This window comes from Thermobia domestica, chromosome 12, assembly GCF_964235325.1.
Source record: "Thermobia domestica chromosome 12, izTheDome1.hap1.1, whole genome shotgun sequence".
Taxonomy (NCBI): Eukaryota; Metazoa; Arthropoda; class Insecta; order Zygentoma; family Lepismatidae; genus Thermobia; species Thermobia domestica.
In genome coordinates, this window is record NC_137465.1 from 78,713,962 (window position 1) to 78,732,573 (window position 18,612).

At 35.9% G+C, this 18,612-nt stretch overlaps 1 protein-coding gene across 5 annotated transcripts in view; it reads right to left on the reverse strand.

The window, feature by feature from the left end:
- The window catches only part of LOC145666523 (uncharacterized), a 216,452-nt gene that overhangs the window by 51,631 nt on the left and 146,209 nt on the right, over nt 1-18,612 (reverse strand). The gene's annotated exons all lie outside the window — the stretch shown is intronic.

An 18,612-nucleotide genomic window follows, 5' to 3' on the forward strand; every position in this document is an offset into this window, starting at 1 on the left:
GGTTTCATCAGGAAATATTTAAAGGCAAAAAACTACTTCAACAACTGCATGATTTAAGCAAGTACTTATATACGTGCATACAAAGCAATGAAAACGGACCAGGAGATAGTATGTAAATAATAAGAGTTTTACTTTATTTATTTATGTCAATATATTAAGGTTTTCTTGGTTAAATACTTTGGTTTAGGTTTATATATTTACTACACCAGTACAAGGAAGTTAATACAACTTTGACCCTTTAATTTCCCGCAGTTTAAAGATGAACACATACTCTCCCAAATTTTCAATTTTAAAATTTAGCATACTTAGATATTGGTTGCATATATTAGGGCATCCAATACTCAATTTCTCATATAAACGTACCTCTAATACCCCTCGAGCCAAAAATTGAAAAAAAAAAATCCTGCTTTGTACGCGAATAAAATTTGGTGACTCATACGCGACTCCTTTCTATACAAAAACCTGGTAACAGACAGACATAACACTATTTACATAAAAGTATAAAAGATTCTGAAAACAAACGTTCGTCTTATTTTTTTTAAAAAAAAGTGAAATACGAAAATGTTCAAGAGCGCGCATCGATTGAAGCGTTCTGCTTGTCCCACAGGCTCTTTTACCATGGGGCCATGAGGTTCACCGAGAATTTTACATAAGAAGGTGGATTATTTGATACATTTGAATGTCTTTTTTTGTTTCTCGAATTTCGTTTGAGCAAGTTGCGGAAAAGTTCTCATTGGGTTAGAGTAGTTTGCATGCAAAATTGCAGATTTGTTGGCCAATTCCATATCCTGTCTCAAGGAGGACCAAGTTTTCCATGGTCGAAGGTACGGAATAAGCACGTCAATGAACCGCCCTTTTTGCCTTTTTTTCCTGCAGGTTAAGCACTGGAAAATATAGTTTTAAGGTAGAACACGTTGTTTGTCACGTATTTTAAGTACAAAGTGAGCTTCTTAAAAAATGCTAATATTGTTAACGAGTCAATCGATCTATTAAAATGCTACACAAGCTATAAAAATGCCTGAACTCCGACCTCTAACTTTGGATTTTGAACCTTTGACTTACAGTTATTCGTGATTTCACGTTTAACAAAGACAATATTTTAAAGTACGTGTACTTTAAATAAATTATTATTTAAATACATCATTTTTATCAAGTTTATGTTTTAAAGCTATATTTCAAAGCCTTTGTATTTGAATAAGCCTTCTCCAAAATCAATGCAAATGTATTGTGCTGCCATCTTTAGAGTTCTTTTAAACTATATGTTTGTGGACGTTTATATGCTTGTGGCTAATCATTTCGACAGTGAGATCTCGGAAATTACAGTCTCTAGAAAGATGACGTTTTCATTGATCGATTGCAAATTTTGCGTAGATTGTCCAGTTCTAATTGAATATTAAAAAAAAAAAAAACATGGATATTATTTCCTTATTACATTTTTATGGGTACACTGGAAGTGTTGAAATTAAAAAAATAAAACTAAAGCATCATATCCAACGCATTTTACATTTCAACACCACATTGTTGTATATACGGGTTGAATATGTCTCAGGCGTTTGTTTCATGGCCGAATAATACTGAAAAAGGAAGGATAACCATTTCTCTAGTTATAAGATGAATCTTTACTTTTGGAGTGTTTTGCCCAATGAACACCATACATAACTGACATTATAATTAATTATGTATGTAACGTATTTACTTATTACATACTGCATGCAAGAAGAAAGAAAACACTGGTCATACATGACTTCGAAACTCCAACCGGAAATAGGCTTAAATTTTGCAAACGGTGAAAGATATTGAGAAAAAAAAAAAAATAATCGAAAAATCTCCCCTTTGTGATACTCCTTGCCGATTTTTTTTTTTTTCATCAAGATGTATTTCACTTGTGTCTGTAAAGGGACATGCACAGATGTGAGGAATGAGAAGGAGAACTCATATGCGAATGATGCGCTGTGTAGAGAGCGCAGGTTCAGCTAGTATTTTAATGAAAAGACAATAAAAGCACAAATCCAGTTTTTCCAGTTACGTTTATCCAGTTTTTCTGAAATCCATGTAATTGCTCCTATTTTGCTGATTTTCAATGCGTTTAAGAATTTCCAAGAGTGCGAAGCGAAAAGCGAACGTAACACAACATGTGACAGACCCGGGAATGTTAGCCATGTGAATGAGGGGAGCTAAAAGTAATGAGGAAAAGGCTGCTGCATGACTGCCGGTGGCTTAGTGGCAGGAGGTTAGGTTGAGGAGACAGTACCACTATTAGTGTACCAACTGGAGGAATAACAGCAAACATTGTGGTGTGGTTTACACTACGTTACAAAATATAGACTTATTTCTCCGTTTATGCCCATTATTTCGATGGATGGAAAGATGACACTAACGCACGAGAAAGATGAAAAAAAATATATATATACAAACGAGAAATACAAGAAAAGCATTATATGTTAGTGGAAGAACCCGGTTAAAAATATCTGGATTGTTGTTCCGCTTTCATGGCATGAAGACAGACTAGCGAAACTGATTCCCCAGTTTCTTGAACAAAATGGAATAGACACTTTATAACTATTTGCATTGAGATGTAATAAAACTAATGTGATTAAAGGCAGATTTAGTGGAATAATGACATATGTAGAGAAGGAGTTAGGAAAGGAGCTTCAAAGAATTGTGTCTTCTTTGTATGAACGAATTTCCTCTCCGCCACCTAGTTACACATGTCGATAGGGTTTCTACCGGTCTAAAGGAACTATCTGATCGGATTGGAAAAAGATTAACTGTCTGTGAAGAATTACCTATGGTTTCTTTCCAACTGACTGAGGTCCAGTAGGTCAATGTCGAGTTGCCTCTAGTGCCACATGTCCACTGTATCTATTGTAACCGGCCAGTTATAAACTTTTTATTTGTGTTGTACTTTGGTTTTAAATTTAACTCTTAAAAATAAACAAAACAGGAAAAGATTTTTTATTTAAATACAAATTAAAACTCTATAATAAAATGTTAAGAATTATGTAATTTGTCTGCGAATTCGTTTTATGTGCTGAAAACAGTTTGACTTACATAATGAACTTTCTCATTATGTAAATCTTGCGTTGACAGATTTTTTTGTTTAAACCAAATTTCAACTTGTACATAAACCCGAGTTTTTGGGTTATGCCATAAATTCACGTTACTTTGGGTAATAACCTCAGCAAAAAAAAATAGTATATAACCTTACGATATTTCCGAAATAGGGAGAGAGCGACCAGAGATTACATCGTTAATAGTTTCAATATAACTGAGTTATTTAAAACAATTTTGTTTTAAAACTTTAAACATTAAATTCTACATCAAATAAAATTTGGAAAGTCACTGTTGTGTCAATAAAAACTTGGGCTGAGATTAAACCTGGAGTGACTGTCGTGGGACAATAATCTTCAACAAAAAAATCAGGTATGTGCTTAAGAACTGCCAAAATGTCTCTACACATAAACCAATTCACAAACATCTCATGACTTCACTAAAAAATAAAATCAATCACACATTTAAGGCTTGTATCTTTTATTCACACCTAAAATTTCCTAGTTTATTTAATGTTACGTAACACTTCTATCAAAAATATAAAACAAAGTTAATTATGTTTAAAAAATAAACCTCTCGCAATGTACCCCCATTAAAATAAACCTTAAACATAACCACATGGTGGAAGACGCGTTAGGCTTACGCCTTTTCAAACATCCTAGGTTATTGTAACATCTTTAAAAAAAAATAAAAATAAAAATAAAAAAAAAAGTGAACAATTCACTAAGATTATTGCATCCTTATATAAGTACCTTTACACCTTAAGAAACGTTACGTTAGCTGGTTCAGTACGTAGTTAAATTCCATGCCCTTATGTGGTTCGAAATTTACACCTAACGTGTTGTGACGGATCCCGACACCTCTGGAAAATCATTCAAGTGGCTCTGTTTCTTCCAGAAATCATGAAATAATGCTGCCAACTCATCTATACGTGTGAATGGATATTTTGCTCATTCTGAAAAGCTTCTGTCCATCATAACGGACAGAAGCAATGATGTTAGAACATTGGGGCGGAGATGTATGAAGAAATGCCAATAACAGAAAAGACTTATGGGAGTTTATCGTGCCCGAAATCAACTTTACATCAACCGATTACTATGACATGATCGACTGATATTTCATCCAGTTAACGGAGCCACCGCTGAATAAGTAGATAACGACGGGCAAGCATGAGGGCAAGCATGAGAAAATATTAAGAATGCAATTAGGGCCGATTATAACATTATGTGATTTCCATGCTACACTCCTGCCGTTGAGTCGATTGTACGTGTAGCATTGTTGAGACAGTTGAGGGTTTCGAAAGCAGGTATGGCGTTGAGACAAAAGGCGGCCACATCCGGGCAAAACTGACCTCTCGTCAGCTTATAGCAGTATATGAAACGAAGCATGACTATGTCACATGAAGACGAACAAAGTTAGCTAACCTGAACAAAAAGAGTACAGAACGTGTTAGAGTGGGAGAGTGGAGCTCGAGTTGAGCCACGTCCTCATGGTGAATTCTGGGGTGATTTAGGAGTATTACAGGATACATTTGAAACCAGTGAAGAGCAGCAGGAAAGAAATGAATAGGAGTATTAAGTTATTTTCTCAATATGGAGGAGGAGGAGGAGGAGGAGGAGGAGGAGTAGTAGTAGTAGTAGTAGTAGTAGTAGTAGTAGTAGTAGTAGTAGTAGTAGTAGTAGTAGTAGTAGTAGTAGTAGTAGTAGTAGTAGTAGTAGTAGTAGTAGTAGTAGTAGTAGTAGTAGTAGTAGTAGTAGTAGTAGTAGTAGTAGTAGTAGTAGTAGTAGTAGTAGTAGTAGTAGTAGTAGTAGTAGTAGTAGTAGTAGTAGTAGTAGTAGTAGTAGTAGTAGTAGTAGTAGTAGTAGTAGTAGTAGTAGTAGTAGTAGTAGTAGTAGTAGTAGTAGTAGTAGTAGTAGTAGTAGTAGTAGTAGTAGTAGTAGTAGTAGTAGTAGTGGTGGTGGTGGTGGTGATGATGATGATGTTGTTGATAATAATAATAATAATAATAATAATAATAATAATAATAAAGGCAGCTTAAAACGATTTAGGAAAGTCAAGATACACTTATACAAAATATCTTTTACACATGATTTTTGAGTCCGTCGCTTAACGTCTTGAAAATGAAGAAAGATACAATATTTTAACACTAAAATCAAAGTTTACAAGCCCTGCCTTAAAAAGCTGTTTTGTCAGTATTACGATACATTACAAGTGAGAAAAATGAAAAGTAAAAAAAAAAAAAAAAAAATCAATCCATGACGTGATTGTTCCTACCTTCGACAGCTGAAAACATTCATCTTCTTGAGGCAGAATAAAGAGTTGGTCAACAAATCTGTGATTTTGTATGCAAACTACTCTAACCCAATGACAACTTTTCCGCAACTTACTCAAACGAAAGTCAAAAAAATACCCTATTGATACATGATTGAATAGATAATGGAAAACAACTCTTACAAGAAAAAGTTATTCGTATGCGGCACAGTTTGTGAAGACAGAGGACTTTTGGAGCTTTAATTCATTAACACTTAGTTCAAGTTAGATAACTGTAAAATTTAAAACGTATACGAATTTCATTTAGATATTAGTCGGTGGTTTTCCAGTGGGGGTTAAAGAAAAATTCCACTTTCAACCCCCTTGACTTTCTTGTTTCGTGGAAAATGAAATACATACACAATAATAACAAATAATAATAAATAAAACTAGTAACTCATTTAGAGAAGATTCGAAAAATTTCGACGAAGTTAAAAAAAATCATTTTACTAATATTTTTTAAGCAACATACCTACCCAACGTCAAGTTGATACTTCCCTTTTGCAGATTTCGACCACGCCTAACTAGCGTTACGTGTATCTCATTCTTTATAAATCCCAATAGTTCAGCTGAACACAGTGAGTGGTGATCAGTAACAGTCTGGTACCCAAGGCATTGAATCTTGCATTTTTTTTTTTTTTCACTTTGTTACTCATGGGACTATCCTAAGTGAGAATCGGACGGGAGCCACTTTGTCACCTTCTAGGCAATTCAAAATGGCGGTCATCCAATATGGCAGCTACACAGCTACATAGAGATTACGCCTAGACTTAGTTTTGAATGATTGTACCCTCAAAACCCTAACCCAATCATTATCGTTCAAACACTAAATTATGTAGAAAGTAAAGGATGAAATATAATTATTACTCACTTAAAATTAGTAACAAGAAAAAACTGTTGAATTTAAAATATTTATTTCCTCGAAGTTTTTCAACTATATATTGCAAAATCACAAGCAATCGACTAGAATAATTGTAAAACGTGTGGAATAACTTCAAATATAATTAAATTTGCTTTACTTTCACATATGTTTTATTTGCATATATTAAAGTATAATTGAATTCTTGCCAGTAAAAAAAAAATAATACCTAAAAAGCGTTTGTTTTTCAGCGAAAGACTTATTTAAAGATATTTAGCCATTTGTTTTACATTTTGGTAACACGTACAAAATATGCAAATGATATGTGCATTTTAATCACATGACCAAACTAAATAATGTGAAACAACTTTTTCATTCTATCTAATTATGAATTCAATATGACTGCGAAACGTTTTCTTTGATTTTTAACCTTAAGTTACATCTACTGAACTACTTTAACAAAGTTCCTAGCTATACACTATATACATCATTACACGATTTCGAACCTATACGCTACATGCGTAGTACTGACACGCATTACCCAGTTTTCTGCTTTTATGCTACATACCTGTGGATTTTTCGACTACATGATTAATATACATTTTATTTAACAGTACAAACTTTTCAACTTCTTCGAAAGAAATATTTTCATGAATTGTCAATGTCAACATCACTTTCTTCGTTATGGATAAAATAAATATTCGAATTTTTTGTGAAGCTATTCACACAAGTATTGTCACCACTGCATCCACAGAAAATTGTAGAACTAAATTTTGACGCAAAACTTCAGCACCGTACAGTCGAACAGTTATGCCGTTGTAAATATGAGAACCGTTTCATTTATACACACTATCTGAGGATATAGTTACATCAGAGGCCCGCAAACCCAGGCCCGAAGACGGCCCGGTCCGGCCCTGCTGGATCAGTATTCTGTGCCCGGCTCGACCCGACCCGGCCCGAATCTCGAGCCGGACGGAGAACAGGCCGCACCCTAAACTGGCCGGGTACAAACGGGCCGGCGTAACCGGCCTGAGAACAACCAAGTCTAATAAGTCAAGTCAATCCTTCAATATGCAATGGAAAATGAGAAATGTGTCGTTATAACATTGCCATGTCTATTTGTTCTTCTCGAATGAGAAAAGCTTGTGAAGGATTACCCAAGGTTTGCTTTCCATATCCTTATTCTGTCTATCTATTTGGTATCTGTGCTTGCTCTGTCCAGCTATGTTTATCATATAATACAGCTCATGGACCTAAAAGCCTTATACTACACTTCTTAGTACGTTACGAGTAATGGGGCGTTTACACTTAGTCGATTTGCGTTCGATTCAGTTGAATTGACGTCACTTTCAACTTAATTGGCCGTGTAAACGGGACTTCAACTTAATCTCTTGTTGATCGAAGTTGACCAATCGACTGGCAACTGAATTAAAAGACGTTCTATTTTCTGTGGTTGAAATAATTGAACACATCCATCAATCTGATTCGGCCTAGTTGCTTCGATTTAGTGGCAAATGCAGCGAGTCGATTTAGTCATGCGACTAAATCGACTAAGTTTAAACGCCCCATAACAGAGACGATGCATAAAACTGCTACTGCTACAACAACGTATGCAATACTAATACTACAACGACTACTGCTACTACTACTATTACTATTAATATTAAGAATACTAGTGCTAATTCTACATTCCTGCCACTGCTACTACTATTACTACTACTGCTACTTATTACTATACTAATACGACAGCGAATACCACTACTGCTATTACTAGTAATACGATCACAGAAAAATGAAAAGGAAATCTTTAAGTTTTACGTCCCACGGTAATGCCGGTTAGGCTAAAGGAGACGGTGATGATGAGAAATAAATGACATGGTGGAATGAATAAAGTGGGAGGAAACGGGAGAATTCCGAGGAAACCCATGCACACGATGTTTGTCCACCACAAAGTTCACTTGGCGCAAGCTGGGATCGAACCAGGGACCTCATGCACCAGAGGTGAACAATCTACCACTGAGCCACGTTCCAGGAACACCTAATCGACCATGGTGTCTTGGTGATTATTTGATCATTATATTTTGCTTTGATCATTATATTTTGCTATCATATTTGTAGCATCATATTATAAACAATACAGGAACATGTAACACCATTTGGTAATATCTGCCTTGCTAATTGAACATTACTACAAATTGCGCTGATATTATGAACACGCCAGTTCACGGTTTCGTCCTCCTTGGTATAATGGTAGCGTTCCAAATTCTACTTAGCAGGTCAAGAACTTGACTTTATCATACGTTCTTTAGTAACTACGGCTCAGGCCGTACGGATGAGGATGGGATGAATTGGTGGAATGAAAACAGTGGGGGGAAAAGAGACCGCCCTGAAAACTCCCACACACACGGCGTTTGTACACCACAAAGCTCACATAGCGCGAGCAGGAGACCTGCATGGGCCGAATGTTTCGGTCCGAGCCCAATCCAGCCCAAACGTATCTAGGCCCGGCCCAGCCCAGGTCCGAAAAGTTTTGGAGACTTTCGGCCCGAGCCCGGCCCGGCCCGATAGGTTTTTCAAAATTCTTGGCCCAAGTCCGGCTCGGACCCGACAAATTTTAAAAGTTTTTGGCCCGATCCCGGCCCGATAAATTTTTTAAAAAATTAGCTCGAGCCCGAATCTTTCTCAAAATTTAGTACTAAATTTGACCTAACCCTCAGAAACAATTTCTAAACTCTGGTTCACAACCTGACGCTTGCCTCCCAAATGGTACCATTGCCTCCTAGAACTTTGCCTGTCATCGAGAGAACAAAAACTCCATTCCTTGTAACAAAATCTAACTTAATTGATTTTTAGCATAAAGTGAAGATGGCAATATTGTTTAGCGACAGGCAAAACACTCCCACCCCTTCTTTTTATATTTTGAGTTTAGTGAAGGTCAAGGTCAGAGCTCAATTTACCGCATAATGCCTGCAATCCTCTATAGTGAAAGTGGAGCCGCTAAGCAACACAAACTGTAAATAGCTATTGCATTCTTAGTAACATTTTTCACGGACACACTTCTTCAACGTTTGGCTTTATTCCAATCATCGTTTAACGAAAGTCAATAATTATTAAAAAATTGCAATTGATCGGCCCCAGCCCGGCCCGACCTGAAGAGAAATCAGTGTCGGCCAGCCCAAGCCCGGCCCGGCCCAAAAAAATAAGTGTCGGCCAGCCCAAGCCCGGCCCGGCCCAAAAAAATAAGTGTCGGCCCGCCCAAGCCCGGCCCGGCCCAAAGAAATAACAGAGTCGGCCCGCCCAAGCCCGGCCCGTGCAGGTATCGATCCGACACCCTGTAGCGCCAGATGTAAGTGCTTTACCTACTTAAACATCGTTGCCCCTCGTAGATCAAGCATCGCTTCACATTCTACGCAGACCGGCCATAATAATTAGCATTTCTCCGATTTTTTCTGTACTTAAAAGGTAAATTCTGTACCACCAGACTGTCAACCCTGACGCGAAATCGTAGCACTTGTAGTACTATTAGCAATGGTCGTACTAGTAATAGTAGAAGTAGTAGTACTAGTAGTAGTAGTAGTACAATACTTTACAGTCTTAAATAAAAAGTCAGTTTCCCAAACACATTACGATTAACATAGGGTGATAGCAGTAGTTTTTGATGCGTCTTTTACAGTGTCCGGGCCGGGTAGTCCGCCGGGCTAAACGGGCGGGCCCGGCCCGTGCAGGCTCTGAGTTACACTGTCTGGAAGCATCATTGTAATAAATTTGTTGTGTTATCTTGAAAGTAACCATATTGTAATGGAGTTAGCTGAGGTGGTGATTGATCCATTGCAGATTTCCAAATGCAACGCTGAAAGTGAGCCTTCGTAACATGCTCGATGAATGCCTTGGATTTTGACCGTGAAGAAGTGAGAGAGAGATCGGTTTTCCAACTTTCTTGGTCAACATGCTGTACCGAAGGTCTAACATAGTTTTTTCTTTTAACTGTATGCCATAACAAGCTGAAACAAGTTCTGCTGCTTCCGTTACTACTGTATTATTTGCTTCTAGATGACCAACTTGTAAACCCAGTTGTAAGAGCGAGTACTTGAACAGTCCTTTTCCTTCCAACATCAAGACTTTCCACCGTATTACATCCACTTAATACATGTGCAGCAAGCAAATATTCAACGATGCCCGATTCTTATCTACTGAAGCGGAAATATTCGTGTTTGTTCTTTTCTTATCTAGAGATTCCATGGTGATTTTACTATGCGTTTCATTTCCTGTATAATAATGAAGCAGTATAAGAAATATGTTGTCGTCTGAGATGACTTTAATAAGTTTCTTTTTCTCTCTTAAGAGCTTATTGAATAATGATGACATCTGTTTCTTTACATAGAAATACACTTTGCCTTCTAATGTTAAAAAGAATACATTCCTGAAAGGTAACTAAGTGATTATGTATAGTCTAGAATTTTTTCATCCAAACAGTAAAGATAAGTTATATGTCATAACTTTTAACTTATTCGGTACTATTTCCTCTAATGAAAATTCAGTTCATATTGCCTAGAAGCAGAAGTACCAGAACGCATTTAACTTGTCCAAGCCTGAAGAAAATTCTTAATTCAATGTTTATTATCATTAAGTGTATGATAGAAGTCTTTATATATTTGAGGTAACGAAAAATAATTGGTTTATTTATTGAATTCATTTAAAGAAAGTTTGTTTTCTTGTAAACGTGGAAAAGGAGTATTAATTCGACGCCAAATTTCTTAAGAGACAATAGGCGATTGGTCTGTGAAACAAAGACATGAAATTTCTCGATAAACATTGGTATTTCTCTCGAAAAAAAAAAAAAGGAAGATTCAAAGATACGTAAAAATGTTACTCTTTGCTCGTAACTGAAAAGTTCCTTTATTTTTTTTGGTTTAAAGTGTTCCGAAAAATGTTTCTGTACCAATGTTTCACTGCACACAATTCAGGTGTTTTTTTTTTTTTTTTTTTTTTTAGTATAGCTAATAATATGACTAGTTCAAAAACTGAAAGAAACAAAAAATAAATAAATAAATAAATAAATAAATACTGTAAAATTTCATAATTGAATTTAGTAGTTCATAGTTCGCCTCGCTCATATATCAAATAGAGCTTGTGGTAAAGTTAAAAATTAAGCCGATTTGAAGATAATATCTCATATTCTAGAAATAGGTATAGAAATACAAAATGTGCTTCATTGTAGCTTAGTATCTTACTGTACAAATGTTGTATGTATTTATAAGACGTTATCTTTATGAGAAAAGTGCAAACACTTCTGATAAAACAGGATAATGCGCTAAGACATCACACTCACTGCTGCTTTTAGCTTCAGAAGACTTTCCGACATAACAAATAAGTACTTTTTTAAAATAATGTTCACATAATGATCTTACAGTATTTTTAAAATTTGTCCCTACCGTACAACTTTGCAATTTTTTGCAATTTTAAGACTTACAAATAATCAAAAACATTACATATATGTCTTACTTGTCTCTTGAGAAGTGGATAAGTAATGGATCGCAATAGTACGAAGTTTTTATTCCTTGTAAATTTGAATTTGCTTCCTTTTGTTTAGATATCTGACAAAGTAAGAGTATATATATATATATATATATATATATATATATATATATATATATATATATATATAATTAGAATTAGAATTCCAGGGCAGGGGATATATATTCAGAGCTTATAGTTTCTTTTGACTAGCAGTTAGTCTGTTTCTAATTGCCCTAGACCTCTGAAACAAGATGCATTATATTCTGAATAGATCGTACATTCAGAATACGCAATACTTTTGTGATCACGTAGGGCGTTGCTTGGGCGAGAGGGTATAGGATAATGAAATTTCACTTGTTTTTCAGTAGGAACGAAGGTTTTCCTTCTTTTCCGGAGACAACTAAATTGTGTGCGCATACAATACTGATGTGTAAGTGATCCAAACAAATATACGAGGTGTGTTAGAAAAGTAATGAGACTGATTTTGTACTAAGTTATTATTATTTTTTCAAACAACAATGTTATCCCCTTCAAAGTAGTTCCCTTGGGCAGCTATACACCGTAGGACATGTTTCAATTTCGGGAAAAGGAAAAAGTCACAAGGACTCAAATCAGGTGAATAGGGGGGGAAAGGGTTTGAGGAACAACAGTAATGCGTTTTGAAGTTAGAAATTCACTGATGGAAATGGCCGTGTGACACGGGGCACTGTCATGATGAAACATCCACTTGTCTGCAATGTCTGGTCTCACACGAATCACTCTTTTCCTGAGCCTTTCAAGGACACTTTTATACAACACTTGGTCGACAGTTTGTTCTGGTGGAACAAATTCTTTGTGCACGATACCCTTACTGTCACAAACACACACACACACACACACACAAAAAGCATCATCTTGATCTTTGATTTGCTCATTCGACATTTCTTCAGTCGAGATGACGGAGTGTGCCACTCTTCGCTTTGCCGCTTTGTTTCAGAACCGCACTCAAATATTCAGGATTCATCCATCACCTGTGGTCACACAATTGAAGATTTCTTGGTCATTGGCAATCCTCTCGAGAAGATCAACGCACACGTTTTTTCGATTGTCCTTCTGTTCAGTTGTGAGATTTTTCTGCACCATTTTGGCACAAATTTTTCGCATGTTCAAATCGTCTGTCAAAATTTAATGTACAGATAAAGTGTTTAAATTTAACTGTTCACTCATCATTCTTATTGTTAAACGACGGTCTGATCTCACAAGAGCCGTCACACGTTCAACGTTTTTATCAGTTTTTGAAGTTGAACGTCTCCCTGAGCGAGGTTCATCTTCAACGTGTTCTCGGCCTTCCAAAAATGATTTGTGCCAGCGGAAAACTTGCGCTCTTGATAAGCAATGTTCTCCATAGGCCTGATTCAACTTTTCAAAAGTCACACTCGTGAATTCACCAAGTTTAACACAAAACTTTATTGCACAACGTTGCTCTGAATTCCGATGCTCTATTTCTGTAACTCACAACAAAAACACAACTTCACTGATGGCGCTGTGTGGCGCTGAGCTCAAAAATAATATGTGAGCTGTACGGAGTTGTAACTCGGACTGAGGAAGTGGAAGGGATGAACAAACCGGTCTAACACAGGCCGGTAGACACAAGGTTGCCAGATCGCCCGCAGTGTTGCCAGTCTCATTACTTTTCTCACACGCCTTATATATCCTTGGTATATGACCAACCAGCATGGGATGTGTTGGTTTATTTAAAGTATAGCGTCTCGTTCCGTATCGAGGCTTTACGAGCCATGGACCAATAGCTTAATACGTTCGCTACTCATTGTTTCTCCTAATTAAACACTCATTAAACTGAAATTGGGTTTACTCCTATACTACAAATCAGAAAAATCCGAAACGTTGTACTTTCGCATGATGATCTAGTATGATTTGCCTTTAGTAGGCTATATACTTCAACTCAAATCCGACCACGATCATACAAGAGAGCGATCTTGTGTAACAGCTCGTAGTGAACGTGGGATTCGAACTACCATTCCCGGTCTACTGTGCCGACGACGTGTGCACTAACTCTATAGTCTCGAGTGAGTTCCTGAAGTTGGAACGGCAAATATGACATCATAGGTACAGGAGCGTCATTTCAGATTTTGCTTGGGGAAGGGGGGGGCAAAACCCCTCAATATAAATAAAATTTCGCGTTTTTCACTCATTTACTACTACTATATTGATAAAATCTATATAAATCTCAAACTCAGGGGGGGGGGGCAAATGCCCCTCCCTGCCCCGCCTAAATGACGACCCTGCATAGGAATAATCTAAACGTTATCTCCCTTGTAGGAGTACGCGACTAACAAATATAACAAAAAACGTCAATTTAAAATGCATAATTTTTATTGATGATTTGATTTTCAATTTTCCAATTTTATTTTTATTAATCATCACTACTGTATGAATATAGTAACTTTTCATAATAATCTATTAATTTTCCCAACGTTTTTAATATTATCCATTAAATTATACATTAACTTTTACAAATCAAGACAATACACATTACATAGTATTATAACACTGAAAATTGTAATTTTTCATTTTTATTTTAGTTGATTAATATTGAAGTTAATTTTAATCGTAACTTTTTTCTGATTTTAAATTTTAATTTAATCGATTGCTCTTTCAGAGTATTAATTTTTAATTTTAATCCGGTTAACTTCTAATTAATTTTTTCATCTATGATGATAAGGAATCTATCGACATTGGTTGCATTAAATTCAAAATGTGAAATACTGAGGAGAGTGACAGTCTTACAATAATTCAAAATGAAGACATGTATTTAAAAAAAGGAACGATAATATTACAATCAAATAGACTAAATTGTTTTAGCTTTATGACAAACGATCTAACTGCCAATCTCGATTTTATTGTCAGTAAATAACTTCAGTATATATATATATATATATATATATATATATATATATATATATATATATATATATATATATATATATATATATATATATATATATATATATATATATATATATTTTTTTTTTTTGGGGGGGGGGGCATTTGTCTTTAATTAACTTAATCAAATTTGTACATGTATTCCAACTTCTAAGAGATTGCTCTTAACTTTGTCCTCGTATTTTCAAGTAGCTTTTCCGAATTTGTAATAGATTTAAAAGAAAAAATAATAATAACAATATAGAGAAATATTATACAATAGTCAGTCAGAACTTAATATTTAGAACATAGTTGCAAAAATAGAATTACAACAATATTTGGCATTTATTACATTACAACTGCATTTCGCATTGTCAATTATAGAATATATGGTATTTATAGTATTCTCTTATTTTTTAATAATAATAATACCTGTTAAATTATATGATTTCAGTATATTTTAATATTTCCTTTGTCCGTTAGAAGTATGATTATACTGGATGTGTAGTTTTAAACAAGGTTGCCTAATTCTTTTAAATGAAGCTTGAATTTGCCTTTTCTGGGAGGAAAAAAAAAAGAAAAAAGAAAAAGAAAAGAAAGGATATCGTGAAACTCATTTTAGATTAAATCAGCTTGAACCCTAAAATTTTAATATTTTAACCTTCTAACAAGGGCTTTAACCTGCTTATTTGACAAGGGTCTGTTGTAAATGACTGATAGTTTTAACAAAGTGCTGTATTTTTGCCTATGACTTTTCGCATACGAAAAATAAAATTATTATTATTATTATTATTATTGAGATGGAAAAACAATTTTTACCACTGGTTTGAGACCCGACTTTGCTCCCTCCCGCCGGTGTTGTCCGCGCGCCCTCCCAGACGTAAGATAAATTTGATATATATCATTTGTGCAGGACACGTCCTGTACCAAATAATGTCCTAGTGCAGACCCCTCACATTTTGATTTTGGTCCTCCGAACAAATTTTTCTAGAAGATTTGTCTATAATCATGGTGTGTGGGCACTATTAGGTCTAAAAATTTAACTTATTTATTTGAAACATGCTATTGTTTGCAACTAATATTCGTTTGAAGATGCGAAGTGTTCACACGTAGAACGACAAACAATTTACATTTTAAACATTTTCAACTGTCAAGATGGAATGGAATATTTTACTTTCCCTGTGAAGTAAGTATTATGCAATTTTCTTCATTATTTTATGACAACCTAAAAACAGATGTTCAGAAGTAATTATTTGGACTTTCAAACGCTCAACGCCAAGGGGCAGATAACATGTACTCTTGTTCTATTCATGAAATATACTTCTGTATTTGTTATCTTTCTTTCTTTACGCTGGAAGTAACCAAAAGTCCCGAGACTCTATCTACTCGATCGCCTGTGGTTCGTCTGAAGACAAAATGTCATAGTGGACAAGACCTTTCGACATGTGAATGAAACAACTTCCAGTCAATGTGGGACATATTTATTCTCTTTCGTATGACTTGGGCGAATTAACACCTTTTCCTTCTGTATCAGTTTTGAAATATGAGCGACTTTATGTAAATATGCCCAGACCCTTGAACGCATACTTTATTCCCTGAAAAGTTTCGTTCTTCAGTGACCCGGTTTTCGCAACCAATGTGAAAGCCAACGATGGAAGAGTGATGTATTTTTTATATAATCCAACACAGTTTTAAAATAATAAATAATGCCTTAGTGAATAAAATGGTGTAGCTTATCTGTAATATTGACTTCTTTGCAAATATATTGTAGTGGTGTTTTAGATATATTTTCAATTTATGCTTAGTTAAAAAAACAGTATCTGAAATAAATAAATTCTTTTGTGTGCGCAATATTAAGTTAACGGACGTTGAAAATTACTTAAGCTACGTAAACTGAAACATCCATGCGCCATGTTTCTTCGGAAATGACGCAGAAAGTGACAAAAGTCTTATTGATGCTCAAATAGGTTTCATCATCATCAAATAGGTTTCATCACCGAAGCAGTTCCTTAGTGATTCTGCTCCTCGTAATACACGATGCGATATGAAGAAAAAAGCGAGGAGATTCTTTATCCAAAGTTGATGGCTACATCTTCCGCAGTCTCTCTCATAGTCAAACGCCGATTTTGGTGAACCCAATCACGAACATCATCCAGATGAGCATTGCCTGTTGATGTGCAAGGTCGTCCGCTTCAGAGATTTTTATCAGTCGACAATTCTCCTTGTCATGAACCGTCCACTCAAAACACTGCGATCGATTCATGCACAAGTCGCTGAAACCCTAGTGTAGCATTTGCCAAGTTTCCAACTTAATTTTCCCAAGTCTGTAACAAAACTTCGCACATTATTCAACCAAATATTTCATCCTTCACTGCAAAACAGGTGTTGCAAGTGTTAACTTCGACAGCTGCAGCTCCACTGCCTAGAAGAGTACGGTGTTGTGATTGTGAAAGCTCCCGTTAACCAGTACGATTGGTTCCTCGATACTGGATCCGCTCAATGTCATCCGAGACAAGGCTGTCCACAAAGTGGAAGGACTCAAGAAGCTGTTAAAGCATGTGAGGAAAAATCCCGTACAAAACTAATAAATTATGCCTGCGATATGATCATCATGCGAACACGTTCAGGCTACTCAAGGACAACCTTGGTCTTCGAGTTTACCAACGGTCAAACGGGACACTTTCTGACATTGAGTCTGAAGATGCAATCGAAGCCTACTCTAGCAGTACGTGAATAGTAGGCATAGACAATTTTCTTCAGCGGTGAGAAACTGTTCACCATTGAAGATAGTTTCATCGCCAAGAATAATAAATTGTATATGTCATTATATCGGGAAGCCAGAGACGAAGTTCCGAAAAATTAGAGAGGTCTAATCATGGTGTGGTGGAATGAGAGTTATCCTGGCACCATACACCTTAATTCTTGTAAGAAAAGCGTGAAAACATGTGCTGGGTGTATCAAAACACTGTACTACAGCCTATACTGAAGAATTTTACCTCTATCCTGTTACCGAACGCTCCAACTGACTAAGCAGCAAGATTCTGATCCTGTCCACAAGGTAAAATCACCTAGGAGTGGCTGCAGATAATATATCGTCGGCGGCAATTCAAAACCTGCTATGTGCATTTTGCAGGAGAAGCGAAAAACAGTATCCTGGTTAGCTTTTTGGCTTTATAAAAGTGATGTTATAAGTAATATTTGATGCTGCACGTAACTGGTACCTTCTCAAGTTACTTGAGAAGGTACCAGTTACGTGCAGCATCAAATATTACTTATAACATCACTTTTATAAAGCCAAAAAGCTAACCAGGATACTGTTTTTCGCTTCTCCTGCAAAATGCACATAGCAGGTTTTGAATTGCCGCCGACGATATATATCTCACTACATTTCCCACTGGTAACTTGTGTCTCTAGCAGCCCTAACCTCAATCTCTTAGATTACAAACTATTGGCAGTGTTTGGGGGTAGTGCCTGCAAGAAGATTCACCCCCACAGTTACTATTTGAAACGCTCTTTACTGGCTGCAGTGGCGACATTTCTTTTGGAAATAGAACATGCTGCAATAGATAAGGACCGACAGATTCAGAGTCTGTGTGCGTAGTAACGTTATACAATTTTAAATATGATTTGTGCAAACTGTTCAGATCATATAAGCACCGCATGCTTTGTGAATATTAAAATACCTTTCAACATATTGCTAGTTTTCACTTCTTCCTTTGTAAGGGTATTCATGGACAGCAAGGTACGGTGCATAAGAAGTGCAGGACCATACGCCAACTCCATTATGAGTAAATATACGAACAAATGAAGAAAAAAAAAAAAGAAAAGGAAGTTATTCGAAATAAATGATTTCCAATGTAAAATGGTGGATTTTTTTCAGTCGTACAAGCTGTTTGGGCTCTACACAGATACAGCACCGTATGTTAAATAAAAAAGCACTGTTGCCAGTTTAG